Raw genomic sequence first — 13,563 nt, forward strand, 5'->3', positions numbered from 1 at the left:
GGTTGAACTTGGCCAGAATCATACACATTTTTAACCAAGCTACAACAATTTCCTCCCATAAAATCCAATGGAATGCTAATGTTTCACTTGGGAATTGTGTTTGAATTCTTAATGCAGATGTGTGCTTTTGTCTTAATTTCCCTTCAACACAGCTATTTACTTCAGAAAGACAATCATTCTAGATGCTTCCTGGAATTTCACCCAAGTTTTTTTTTTTTTAACTAAGAAAAATATTATCTTGCAGTGTTATGCAATACAGCAGCTGTTGGTGCCTTTTATACTTATTGGGAGTTTGATAGCTTTTTGTTTTCTAATGGAGGTTAAAACCTGCAGGGGTGGGGTCATTTTACATTCACGTGAGACTCTTTTCTCTTTGGAAAGGATCTAGTTGAATCCAAAAAATTGAGAGGTAAGAAGGAGACTGTGGATGTAGAATGAGTATAGGAGATACGGATGATACAGATTGCCAGCCACGGCAAAGTAGGGGTGGGAAATTGAGATAATCAATATCATTCTTATTTTATAATACAGAGAAGAGGAGGGAGTCTCCAAAAATGGACTTGGTTTTTAAGTCCATTGGCCACAAATTAACAAGCTCAATCAATAATAAGTGATACAATTATACTCTCCACTCTAAAACTTTTCAGTTTCTTTTCATGTGTTTGTGTGTATTGTACATGTGTATGCATGTATATGCATCTGTGTTTTCATGTATGTGGATGCTTGTATGTGCACTGTATGCATTCGGAGCCTGGAGGTTGAGTTCTGAAATCTTCCTTGGCTGCTCTTCCACCTAACTTTCTTGAAACAGTGTTTCTCAGTCAAACCCAGAACTCCTCTATCTAGCATCTCTTTAGTTAGCTTGCTTGAGGGTAACTGTTTCCATCTTCTGGTGCTGGAATTACAGGCAGGCCACCATGTCTCCCTGGAATTTATGTGAGGTTCCAGGGATCTGTACCCTGGTCATCTTGCTGGAGCACATGCACTTTTAATTTCCAAACCATCTCCCTAGCCCATCTACAGCTTTTTAAATGCCAAGTAAAACAAGTTACCCCAAAAACCCGAGTGACCAATCTTTAGCATTGGACCGATTCTAGTTCGCATCATGGTGTAGTCTAGTTACTTTCCCATTCCCAGTTACCACATTGTCTTTCTGGTAAGCAGAGGAAAGGCTCTTCCCTGGGGCTCTGATTAGAGGGTTTTTGTTTGTTTGTTTTTTGTTTTGTTCTTGGTTTTTTTTTTTAAGTTTGGTGGGCATTTTGGGGAAAGGTTTTTGAAAAGATGTGGAACATCTAACAGGTTTCTGAAACTTCTTCTGGAGGTATTTTGCCCCCTTCTTTCTTGTTTCCAGTTGCTCATTCTTTCTGAGACCAAGCTGCCTAGATTAGCTGTCTGCATATCATCTGTCTGAGGAGTTTAAGGCAGCCTGGATGCTCCTCCATCGATACATTGCTTTAATGTAATTGACAAATGCTTTTATAGCACTGCGGAGATAGAGCTAACAAATGAGAATGATCAAATATTTGTTTATTTTCTTCTCTCTAGGGAGTAAGGGGTTATTGAGTGATAGAGAAATTTCTGCAAATGTACACGTGGATTTGACTTGTCATTGTGAAATTATTTGTCACCAGTTATGATTCTAATTCTAATTCTATTCTAGCCTTTCCACTTTTACTTAAAAAAAAAACTTTTCATTTAGTATTTCTGGAATCAAAAAAATGGTGGTAATATCAGGCATACTCTTCTTATTGATGGGGAAAAAAGTCTTTATTTTCAGCCAGACTGAACATGGTTCTTGCCTTTGGATGGATATTCCTCTAGTTTTCTACAGATATTTCAGAAAATAGATGTGGAATGGATTTGAATTTGATGGAAGCACAGTGACTTCTGCTAGCAATGGGTAAAACAAAGTGAAGGCAAAATCATGCTGGTAAGGTAGAGGGGGTATTAATAAAACATAACCATCAAAATGTTATCAACTGTGAGCACTTCCCTAATGCAGTCACAATATAATTCACAGTCACACTGACATTTGATGAGAAATTAGATCCACAATCCAGTAGGCAAAAGATAGGATATTAAGATGCTAAATTATACACAGAATTAGCAATGCCACTGTTTGAACTATTCGTCTTTCTGAGAAATAGATCCCACTTGGTTATGGTCCATTATTTTTTAAAGATAATAAAGAATTCCAATGAGTAATATTATTCAGATTTTCTTATTGTCATAATTCTTTTATACTATATTTATTAGGGTTTTTTTAAGTCTCAAGAATGTCTTAACTCCATAAGATGAATGGATAGAATTTATCTCATCATCTGTAACTCCAGGATAGTATAGATAGGAAGACATGGATGCCTTTGGAGACTTGAAAGTTCTTTTGTTTTTTTCTGTTTTTTGAGACAGGGTTTCTCTGTGTAGCTTTGGAGCCTATCCTGGCACTTGTTCTGGAGACCAGGCTGGCCTTGAACTCACAGAGATCTACCTGCCTCTGCCTCTCGAGTGCTGGGATTAAAGGCGTGCGCCACCAATGCCCAGCGAGACTTGAAAGTTTTAAGGAAGTTTTGGGAAGTTTTAAGGGTGCTTTCTGGCAGGGAGCACAGAGACTGCTCTGTGAATATTGTTTTAGCACCAAGTCTTTGCTGAAGATCAAATCCTCAATGAAGAGAAAGGAAATCTAGAAAGCATGACAGACTGGTTTGGAGCTGAGAGCATCCGGTGTCTTCATCTACTTCCTGTTGCTATAATGAACTACCCAAGACTGGATTCATCAATTGGGATGTCTAAGAGAGTGATGCTGCTATCTGCTGGGTGTCTGCTGAGGACCTCTGTGCTGTCTCTATCGCTGACGTAGGTCTTGGTGACGGAGCATGCAGGTTAGCTTGAACCTCTCTTTTTCTTCTCATGAAGGCACTGTTCACACATATGGACCCACAGAAACTGTGACAGCATATACAGGGCCTGCAGAGATTCAAGCCAGATGGGGTCTCAGCAACGAAAGAGGAAAAAGGACAAGAGCTCCCATTCCCAACCAAGATGCTGTCTCCAACTGACAACAGCTTGCAAAGGAAAAATAATTTTCTCTAATGGAGTCTCACTGGGTTTACAAACCACACTTAAGGGCAGTCACCATACTCAGCAATAGATGGGCAACATGAAAACAAACTCAATGGTGTTTTTATAGATTTTTCTCATATTGCTTTGTTTGAGAATTTATTATTTTTTTTTAAAAATCTTAGTGGTGTTTCGTTTGAATATTTTGGTTTCTAATTTTGTAGTTTTTTTTTGTGTGTGTGTTCATGTGACTTTCTTCTTCTTCTTCTTCTTCTTCTTCTTCTTCTTCTTCTTCTTCTTCTTCTTCTTCTTCTTCTTCTTCTTCTTCTTCTTCTTCTTCTTCTTGTTTGTTTAAAGATCAGATGTGGTGGGTATTGGCTCTGCCCATGACCTTGGGCTATCTGGCCTGACAGAGGCTGTTCTTTTCACCTGCCAATATGACCTCTTAAAAGGGAAGGAGGGAGGGGTTGAACTCTCTTGGATGAAGAAGACAGGGTCAGGTGGTATGAGGCACTGTGTGATGGGTCCCCAGCTTTCCAAGGACTCTGCGATTGGATTTACCATACCTGTATTCATGAGTGGACTTCCCCCTTTCATATCTTAATAAATCCTTGATACCCCTTAAACAGACACTCATAGATTTCTCACTGTAATCAGGGAAGAGATGGGGGAGGAGAAACTGTAATCAGAATATATTCTATGAAAAAATTATTTTCAATAAAACAAGGCACTAACCTCATCTAATCATAAATGCTGCCCAAGATCCTGCCTCCTCAAACTGTTAACACATACATTTGGAAATTAGGTTTCCAATGCATGGATTTTTCAGGAGATCATCAAACCATAACACCAAGATGTATCCTTGAAATAATCCCACTTTCATAATGTTTCCTAAGTCCCATCTGTCAGTGTCCTCGGCTGTCACTTGCTTCTTTTTCTTAACAGTGGACAGAACCACACTTCTCTCCTTTGTAATGCTATTTGGGTAATCCCTGTCTAAGAACCAGGAATAAAAAGAAGTGGATGTGAGTCTCACGTGGGCTTCACACGTCCTAGGTGGAGCAGTCATGGCTGCAGCTCTCTCGCCTGGGAAGCAGAACTCATTACCAATATGAATCCTGACGATGACGAATATTTGCAGAAACTTCAGTCCTGTGTCTGAGACTCTCTCAACTCGAGAGTGATGGCAATAAAAGTTATGAGAATTATTGTCTTTTAATACATATTGAACTTGTCCTTAGAAATGGATTCTGGGAAGACACAAAGGCCTTGAGGCCAGAATACCCTAGTCTAGTTTTGCCTATCTGTATAAGTCCTGTTATCTGAATGTTTGTTGTGAGCCCTGGGACACCTGCTCTGACTCTTTACTATCTTCTTTTTTTTTTCATAACCAATCCAAGAAAGCAAGAATTAAATTTTATTTCACACAGATAGAAACTGTGAAAAACATGACATATTCCAACATTATAGCACAAGAATTTAATGGGATATTTCTTACCACAAATAAAATTTTACTGATGGTATAACTGATGTAAGTTTATGTTCTTCAAAGTAAAGCAAAACAGTGAATGATTGTTTGAAATAGTTTTAAGTTGAGACATAAGCATATGGCTTCATTATCAACATCCTATTTAGTCCATACCCAATGATCTCCAGATCAGTTAGCACCCATTCATAATGATGCTGCTTAGCATGGTGATGGTCAGTTAAGCAGCAGGAAAAGCAACAATTCAGAAATGACTATAATTGTTGCAACAGATTCAACTGTATGGTAGCTACTCTCTCTCTCTCTCTCTCTCTATATATATATATATATACATATATATATATTATATATAATTAGATATATATAGGTTCCAGTCAGTCTTTATTACCTGTAAATTCATTTTAATAATTTTCACCAGCCATTTTGAACAGTTGATTTAAAAACAGATGATTGCTATCTTAACGTTTGTACAGGAAACTAATTCTCAAAAATGCCTTTACCTAAGATAAAAATTTCAAATTAGTTACTAGATACAAATAAGTTTCTGATTGCTCATGTTGAACAGTATTTGGTTTTAAATATAACACATGTACAGAAAATGTAAACTTAAAGTCTGCTATAAGATGTAACTGTTTTAGAAGTTAGACTTCAAAACTGGTCTTAAATACTTATTTTTGAACATGCCAAGATACTATTTACCCTTTAAGGTTTGTTTTATTTTGTTTTGTGTTTACATAGAAATAAAAACAGATTACCAGGACTGACACTTCTACGGTCTAAAGTAGGACTGAGGTGCAGTTCATTGAAATATGCAAAATTAAATAATGTTTGATTTCTTTTCACATTACCTAGATTTGAAATACCATATGTCTATGATTCCAAATGTCAATTATAGTATATTTTGACAGGTTTTTTAATGGCAGAGTGGCAATATTGGTCTCTATGAAAAAAGGAAAACCAAACTTTTGTTTCTTGAAAGGAGAAAAATTAAGTAGAAGAAAAAGAATAGCCTGGTCCCTCAATAAAAGGGCCATTAATTGGAGAGAACAGTATTACTTTTCTGACACTTAAAAAGCATTATCCCTAGTATCAAGGATAATGTAATACCATCTACTTCTTATGTATTACAGTCACGGATATATGAACACACATATAAAATACAGACACTGCATGTGACTAAAGAGCTGAGGAATAAAACCATAGTCTAACTCACAGCATTTACAAGTCACTTACAGATGATCTTAACAGCTTGTTTAGACCTGAACAAATTTCAGTGAGCATACTAGTAATTTTCAAACAATGTCATAAAAACTCTGGTTGTGTTATTTTATTTTGTTGAATTAATTTGAGAAAAAAAAAACTAGCTGCTTCACTTCACTGACTTTAATACTAGTATCTTATGGATTGCTTAATACAGATACATGTATAGAAACTTAAAAGAATCATCCATTTCCATGAGGGAGATATCATTGATCATTGGCATGTATATGCATATGCAAAACATTTTAACACTGTGAACATTAGAAGTTTTATGATCAGGCATGGGGAAAGGTTTATACTCTACAACAGTGATTCTGGTGACCATCTACACAAGGCCTCTTAATGACGTCAATCAATTGGAGGTAGGAGTTTATCAATGAATTGCTTGACATCCATCATTTCCTGCTGACGTGAGCTGTGCATCATGCCTTCATAGACTTTGGAGGTTACATTGGATGGATTTACCAATGCTTTTAGTTTTTCAACAGTAAGAGAACCAAACATTAGGGGAACTAAAGGGTCACAATCTCCATGGCACTGGAGAATAGAAATATCTCTATTAGTGCTATTGATAGGACCCTGTGGAAATGAAGCCCGGAGTGAAAGCCAGCAACTGAGCGCAGTGACGCCGGCCAGTTTCTGCTGTGTGGTAAGAGCGGCGTATAAAGATAAAGCGCCTCCCTGAGAAAATCCTCCCAGAATAATTCTGTTAGAGGGAATGCCATTCTTCACCTCTTGATCTATCAAAGCTTTTACACTTTCTGCTGCCTGTTTAATTCCAGATTCATCCTCATGAGAATCTGGTGAAAGTCCAATAATATCAAACCAAGAAGGCATAGCCATATTCATATTTAATGTAACAGGCATAACAGGAGCACATGGACAGATGTATTTGATGTGGGAACTTCTGATACCTGCAAAGGCTTCTGCCCATCCGTGCCCAGTATCTCCCAATCCGTGAAGGAAAACAACCGCGGCAGTGGCCTTGGGGGCGGGCGGCAGGCACGACGGCGGGCAGCGGGGCGGCAGGCGGACAGCACGTCCTCTTTACTATCTTCTAATGGTTCCCTCTTGTGCTGAAATTCTCACCCCACCCTGCCAGAATCTTCACGTGGCACGCTGAGCCTGGCGGGCTACAGGCTGTGTGAGTAAAAACAAGTGATGACTGAAGGAAAAACACCCTGAGCTCCAGCCTTGCGAGTGCGTGTGCCAGTTGTGCTTGCACAGCCATCCATTTCATGTAATCTGACCTTTTCTGTCGTTAGGGCTCAGCCCGGCACATCTGTCTTCTTTTGCCTCTCTACTCCTACCTGTACTTCCTCAGCAGCCTATCCATGTTTATGGACTATTTTAGGAAGACTTTCCATTAGGCATTTGTGGATGAACTTGGGAATCTAATTCTTGGGTACAGCTCGTTTCTAGGAGAAAGAGTCCTGGAAGGTTCATGCATGTTTCCAGCAATAGAAGCTCTATTCCCAAATTCTGAAGGATCCATTGTGTTTTTCCCAGGTTGGCATGACTCCCTTTGGGCTCACTGGAAGTCATGTGCCCATGGGAGAGACCCTGGCTGCCTTTGAATAGAAGATGTTGGAGCAAAGCTAGCAAATTTTGGTGTGAATACGGCTTGATAGTTTATTCTCATAATTTGGAGTTTCCTGTGGGCCTGGGAGGCTCCAAAGATGGGCACATCCCTCAGTCATTTCCACACAGTACTGAGTGTGGCTCAACTCTGACCCTTTAAATGTCTTGACAACACCCAGAAATTCGGGAAACAAATCTATTCAATTCATTAGTGTCATTTCACAACGTTAAGAGTTTGTAATTTTTAAACTATCAGTAGGCTGGGGGGGGGTAAGGGTTGGGACTGTGTTATTGGTTTATATTCTCATAAAGAGCACCCTTAATTTTCTTTTCCCTGAATGTGGGTTTTTTCTTTTTCTGTCTTTTTCTTTTTCTTTTCTTTCTTTCATTTTTTTTTTTTTTTTTTTTTTTTTTTTTTTTTTTTGCAGTGACGCAGCACTGCTAATTCAACTTAGCCAATATTCTGCAGGAGCTCTCTTGCTGAGGACTGAGTCAGATTATGGGAGGAACATCTGTACATTTTTGTGTTTGTAGCATGAAGTCAAATGCTGGCACATCTGTTACACATAGTTTTGTTTTCTCTTAGTTCTTTACATCCCGTCTTCACCATCTACTTTGAACCTCATCTTTTGTTCTTGATGGTACACTTTGGGTTTCAATGACATAGAACTTTATACACCCTTGGATGCATCATGCACAGGGCTCCACCATAACTTCCCTCAGAAGGGATGTAAGCTAGCTAATCTGGTACATTTATTTGTATGGAAATCCCACTGTTAATCCGAACATGGAGTTGGACCAACATCCCTGGAATCCTCTTGAGTTCTCTTTCTCCCCTTTGTTAAGCCCTTCTGCTGATTTGTCCATTCTTCTGTGATAATTAGTGTTAATTACTACCTTGAAAGAATCCAGAATCACTTGGGAGATTAACCTCTGGGTCTGCCATTGTGGGGTTCTCTTGATTAGGTTTAATGATATGAGCATCTACCTCATTTCTGGGCAAGACAAGTTCATGGGCTGCATCCCAGACTGAATGCAAAAGAGAGATGGAGCTGAGCACATGTTGATTTCTGTCTGCTCCTGATGGTACTCATCTCTTTCCTGTTGCCTGGATTTCCCCACATAATGGACAGTACCTTCAACCGTAAGCCCAAATAAACTCCCAGAAGCACTTTTTTTTTTTTTTTTTTTTTTTTTTTTTTTTTGGTTTTGGCTTTTTGAGACAGAGTTTCTCTGTGTAGCTTTGGAGCCTGTCCTGGCACTCGCTCTGGAGACCACACTGGCCTCGAACTCACAGAGATCTAAAGTGGGAAATTACCAACACGGAGCCAAGTAGAAATATAAGGGTATTTAATAGGGAAAAGCCTTACTTATAGAGTGACCCATCCAGACGGCGTGGCAGCAGTCTGTACAGCAAACTGAAAAGCAAAACTGAAAGTGAAACCCAGCCACCTGAAACTCTCACTCTACGTCACCCTGAACACGCCCTCACAGGCATGGTCAGACACACCTGTATCCAGCCCCTTACTAGGTGTGGCTACAGCTTTCTCTACAATTCCCCTTTTAGTCTAAAAGAGGATTAAAACTTAACAGTGTAAAGTATCCAAAATTAACAATCATAAAGGTACAATATAAGAAGACATAACAATCTGCTTATGTCACATCCTAATTATCTATTTTAACTAAACCCAAAACTCATCTGAAAGAGGTGTCCAAGCCTGAACTCCTCCTTCCAATCCCAATCATAAACAATAGGAAGCTATCCCTAACTAGGTATATACATTATCCTAAGTGACAACAATGGGGAAAGGGGGCATAGCATCCTCCAAGTTACTTCCTGGTGAAATGGGACAACGATTGCCTTGTGGGGTCCTGTAGGAAGGAAATGTTAGTATAGTGAAAGTCTTGAATGAATTGTATCCAGTCCATGTTAGATGGGATTTGCTTGATAGAAGATCTTGCTTGAAATCCTCAACTTGATTGAAGTCAGTACCCGAAGCTCTGGCGGGAGTGTCAGTTGAAATGGAGCAAGTTGGATCCAGTGCAGTCGAGGAGGTGTGGCCCATTTTCTTTCTGGGGTGTCCAGGGATTGCTGTCAGGCAGGTCTTCATTGGCTGTGTGGGACTCAAACATAAACAGCAGAGAAATGTTTGCTTGTATATGTACACATACTGGGAAAGGCAACCATGGGAGAATAACGATTATGAGAGGGTGTACACCTTGAAAGAAAGATCCAAGAAAACACAAAGACAGTCCCCAAATTCTTCTTCTATTCTCTATTACATCAATGGCTTCTTGATACAATACAGAAACTCTAAAGTTTAGTTAAATAACGTGCTTGGATTTTAGAGGAAGAAAGCCAAATCCACCTCTAAATCCAGCATTGATTTAATTGAATAGGGACTAGAAAAAGAGAAATAGAGTTCTCTAAGAGACAGCTGTAAAGTTTACTGTATGGCACATTCCTTTTGTTTGATGGTTATAGCTACCTTTTCTTCTTAAGTATCTACCCATGCAGTGTCCTTTGCCTTCTAGAGATGAGTTTTCCTGTGAAGATAAGAGCAAAACACTTCCCTTTCCTTTGGGAGATTTGTATTTAGTTTATGAGATATACCTTAGTAGAATACCTGTCATTTCTCCTCCCCGAGAAGTTTTTCCTTTTCAACTCGAATCTTGATCAACTTTGATGGTATCCAAAGTTTTTCTTCTCCTGTGGAAACCAATGCAAACTCCCTACTCCAACGTAACACATATCCTGGTTTCCATGCAGAGGTTAGTACATCCTTGAAGTATACTGGCTGATTCAGTTCATCATTTTCTCTGTAGTCCAGTGTCTTTCTGCAGCTGTTTGTCCTTTTTCATTGGCGTTAAGAAAGTTTAGTGTTAATAAAACATTATGCAACCTATGTTTGGGGGGTTTAGTCTTCCAAGCTTGTTTGTTGAGCATCTCCTTAAGTGTTCTATTAGATCTCTCAACCACTGCTAGTCCTGTAGGATTGTGTGGTATACCGGTAACATGCTTTATGTTATAATATTTGAAAAACTGTTCCAATTTTGTGGAGACATATGCTGGAGCATTGTCAGGTTTTATTTTTGCAGGTATACCCATAACTGCCTTCACCTCTAGCAGGTGTGTAATAACAGAATCAGCTTTTTCAGAGTTAAGAGCAGAAGCCCATTGGAATCCTGAGAATGTGTCTATAGTATGATGTACATATTTCAAAATTCCAAATTCTGCAAAGTGAAAGACATCCATCTGACAAACCTTGTTTCTCCAAATGCTCTTAGGATTACACCCTGCTGGCAGTGGAGTTTGATTATAAAAGGAACAAGTAGGACAGTTTCTCACTATCTATTTGGCTTCTTGCCAAGTGATGGAGAAGTCCTTTTTCAAACCTTTGCTATTTACATGATGTTTCTTATGAAATTCTGAGGCTTCTAGCACACTTCCAATTAATAAATGATCAATCTCATCATTGCCTTGTGCTAGTGGGCCTGGCAGACCTAAATGGGATCTGATATGTGTAATTTATATAGGATTACTTCTGTTTCTGATTGTTTCCTGTAATTGTAGAAACAGAGAAGTTAATTCTCTATTATCATGAACAAATTCTGCAGTCTCAATGTGTAACACGACTCTCTCTGCATATTGAGAATCAGTAACTATATTAAGAGGTTTGTAAAATCCATAAGTACCATGAGAATTGTATATAATTCTGCCTTCTGTACAGATGTATATGGACATTGAACTACTTTACTTACCTCACCTGCTTTATAACCTGCCTTACCTGATTTGTTGGCATCAGTGTAGAAGGTAAGAACTCCAGAAATGGGAGTTTGTTTTACAATATGTGGAAGAATCCAGACTGTCTTTTTTATGAATTTAATTCTGTCAGTTTTGGCATAGTTGTTGCTAATTGTTCCCAAAAAGTCAGTAAGAGCTATTTGTCAATATTCATTATCCTTCCATAAGGAGGAAATTTCTTCATTAGTTAAAGGTACTATAATTTCTGCTGCATCTTTTCCAGTCAATTGACGAAGTCTTAATTTTCCCTTTAAAATCAAATCAGAAATCTTTTCTATATATGTCTTTAATTTTTTTCTGTTCATGTGGCAGAAATATCCACTCCAATATGGTATCTTCCCTCTGCATCAGAATCCCAGAAGGGTATTCTCTGGATGGCAAGATAACCAGAATGCAGTCTAAATTAAGGTTTATCTGATCTACATGTGCATCCAATATTCTGTTTTTCTACCCATGGTAACTTTTTCTGCCTTAGTAGATAATATTCTAGGACTGTTTAGGTCCTTATCACCTTTAAGGGCCATTTTAAATGCTTTAAGTCATGTCCTTCTATACCAATAATCGTCTGTAGTTGAGAATTTCCCCTAATAATTTCTGAAGAGAATTAAGATTTTGATAACGATCTCTCCTAATTTGTACCTTTTGAGGTGTGATTCTTTGTAAGTCTATTTTGTAACCTAAATAGTTAATAGAATCTCCTCTTTGTATCTTTTCTGGGGCAATCTGTAACCTCCAACGAGGCAGAACTTCCTTCACCATTTCCAACATACGTTCCAAAGTTTCCTTATTAGAATTTGATAAAAGAATATCATCCATGTAATGATAAACAAGGGATTGTGAAAATTTCTTATGAATTATTTCTGAAGGTTGCTGTACAAAGTGCTGACACAAAGTAGGACTATTTAGCATTCCTTGTGGCAAAATTCTCCACTGATATTTCCTGTCTGTGAATTATTAAGAGTTGGTACAGTAAATGCAAATTTTTCTCTATCATTTTCCTGTATGGTATTGTGAAAAATCAGTGTTTTAGATCAATGACTATGATATTCCATCCTTTAGGTATCAAGGAAGGCAATGGCATTCCAGGTTGCAGAGAGCCCATTGGTTGAATTACCTTATGTATGGCTCTCAGGTCTGTCAGCATTCTCCATTTACCTGACTTCTTTTTGATAACAAATACAGGAGAATTCCAAGGACTGGTAGATTCCTCTATATGTCCAGCATCTAGCTGTTCCTGTACTAACTTTACTAAAGCCTCTAGCTTCTCAGAGGTCATAGGCCATTGTCCTACCCAAACTGGTTCATCTGTAAGCCACTTCAATGGCAGGGCCTTTGGCTCCTCTGAAGGTCCATCATTTGTACCTAGTTTCTGTACAGCATCGATGGTTGGTAATCGTTTTCCATAGCATCTTACCAGATCTTTTCTACTATCTAAAGTTTGTGCATAATTTGTATCCGACATTGGGGGAATATTAATCTGAGTATTCCATTGCTGTAAAAGATCACGACCCCAGAGATTTATAGCTGTATCTGCCATGTATGGCTTCAGTATCCCTTTCTGTCCTTCTGGTCCAATGCAGACCACTGAGTTAACACTCTGTCGAACTCTAGATAGAGTTCCAATTCCTAAAAATTGTACATTTGCCTCTCTAAGAGGCCATTTCTGAGGCCAAGACTTTTGGGTAATAACAGTTACATCCGCCCCAGTGTCTACTAAGCCAGAAATAACTTTATTATTGATTTTCACTTTTAACTGTGGCCTTTTATCATTAACAGAAGCTTGCTAAAATATGAGTTTCTCATTTTGTCCATTCACACTTGATTCTTCATCACTATTCAGACTACCATCTAGAGCAGTATCATTTTTCAAAATAGGCAAAGAACTATCTATTCGTACTGTGAGAGATTGTCTCCCACTGCTACTAGGAATGACCAGAACTTTCTCGAAGTGGGGGCATTCTTGAGTCCCCGCTCAGGGTTTCCTGTCCTTAACAGGTTTCCTTGCATGTCCCTGGTTGATATACATTCATTGGTTCAGTGTATGCCCTTACCACATCTTCTACACAATCCAGAAGTCAGTGGCCTTCTGTATGAGGCATTGTAAGAATTTGTTTTTCTACAATTTCTCTTAGTATGTCCTATTTTTACCACAGTTGAAACATCTAGGTTCCTGGTGCCTTTGTGGTCTCCAGGGGAAGGCTCTTCCTACCCAAGGTTCTGGTTCATAGTAGTAGTAACCTCTTGGACTCTTGATACCTATGTTGACCTCTGTAAGGTGCTTCTCCTTCCCAAGCCCTTGCATCCTCACCTCTAGAACTTTTAATTTCAAGTTGCCTTTTTAAAACTTTCAAAATGGCTTCTCCTACCCAAGCTC

At 38.7% G+C, this 13,563-nt stretch overlaps 1 pseudogene; it reads right to left on the reverse strand.

Annotated features, from left to right (window-relative positions):
- Positions 1–6,067: 6,067 nt before the first annotated feature.
- LOC113833450 lies at positions 6,068–12,651 on the reverse strand (annotated as a pseudogene).
- Between the last annotated feature and the right edge of the window lie 912 nt (positions 12,652–13,563).

Source organism: Cricetulus griseus (assembly GCF_003668045.3).
Source record: "Cricetulus griseus strain 17A/GY chromosome 1 unlocalized genomic scaffold, alternate assembly CriGri-PICRH-1.0 chr1_0, whole genome shotgun sequence".
Lineage (NCBI taxonomy): Eukaryota > Metazoa > Chordata > Mammalia > Rodentia > Cricetidae > Cricetulus > Cricetulus griseus.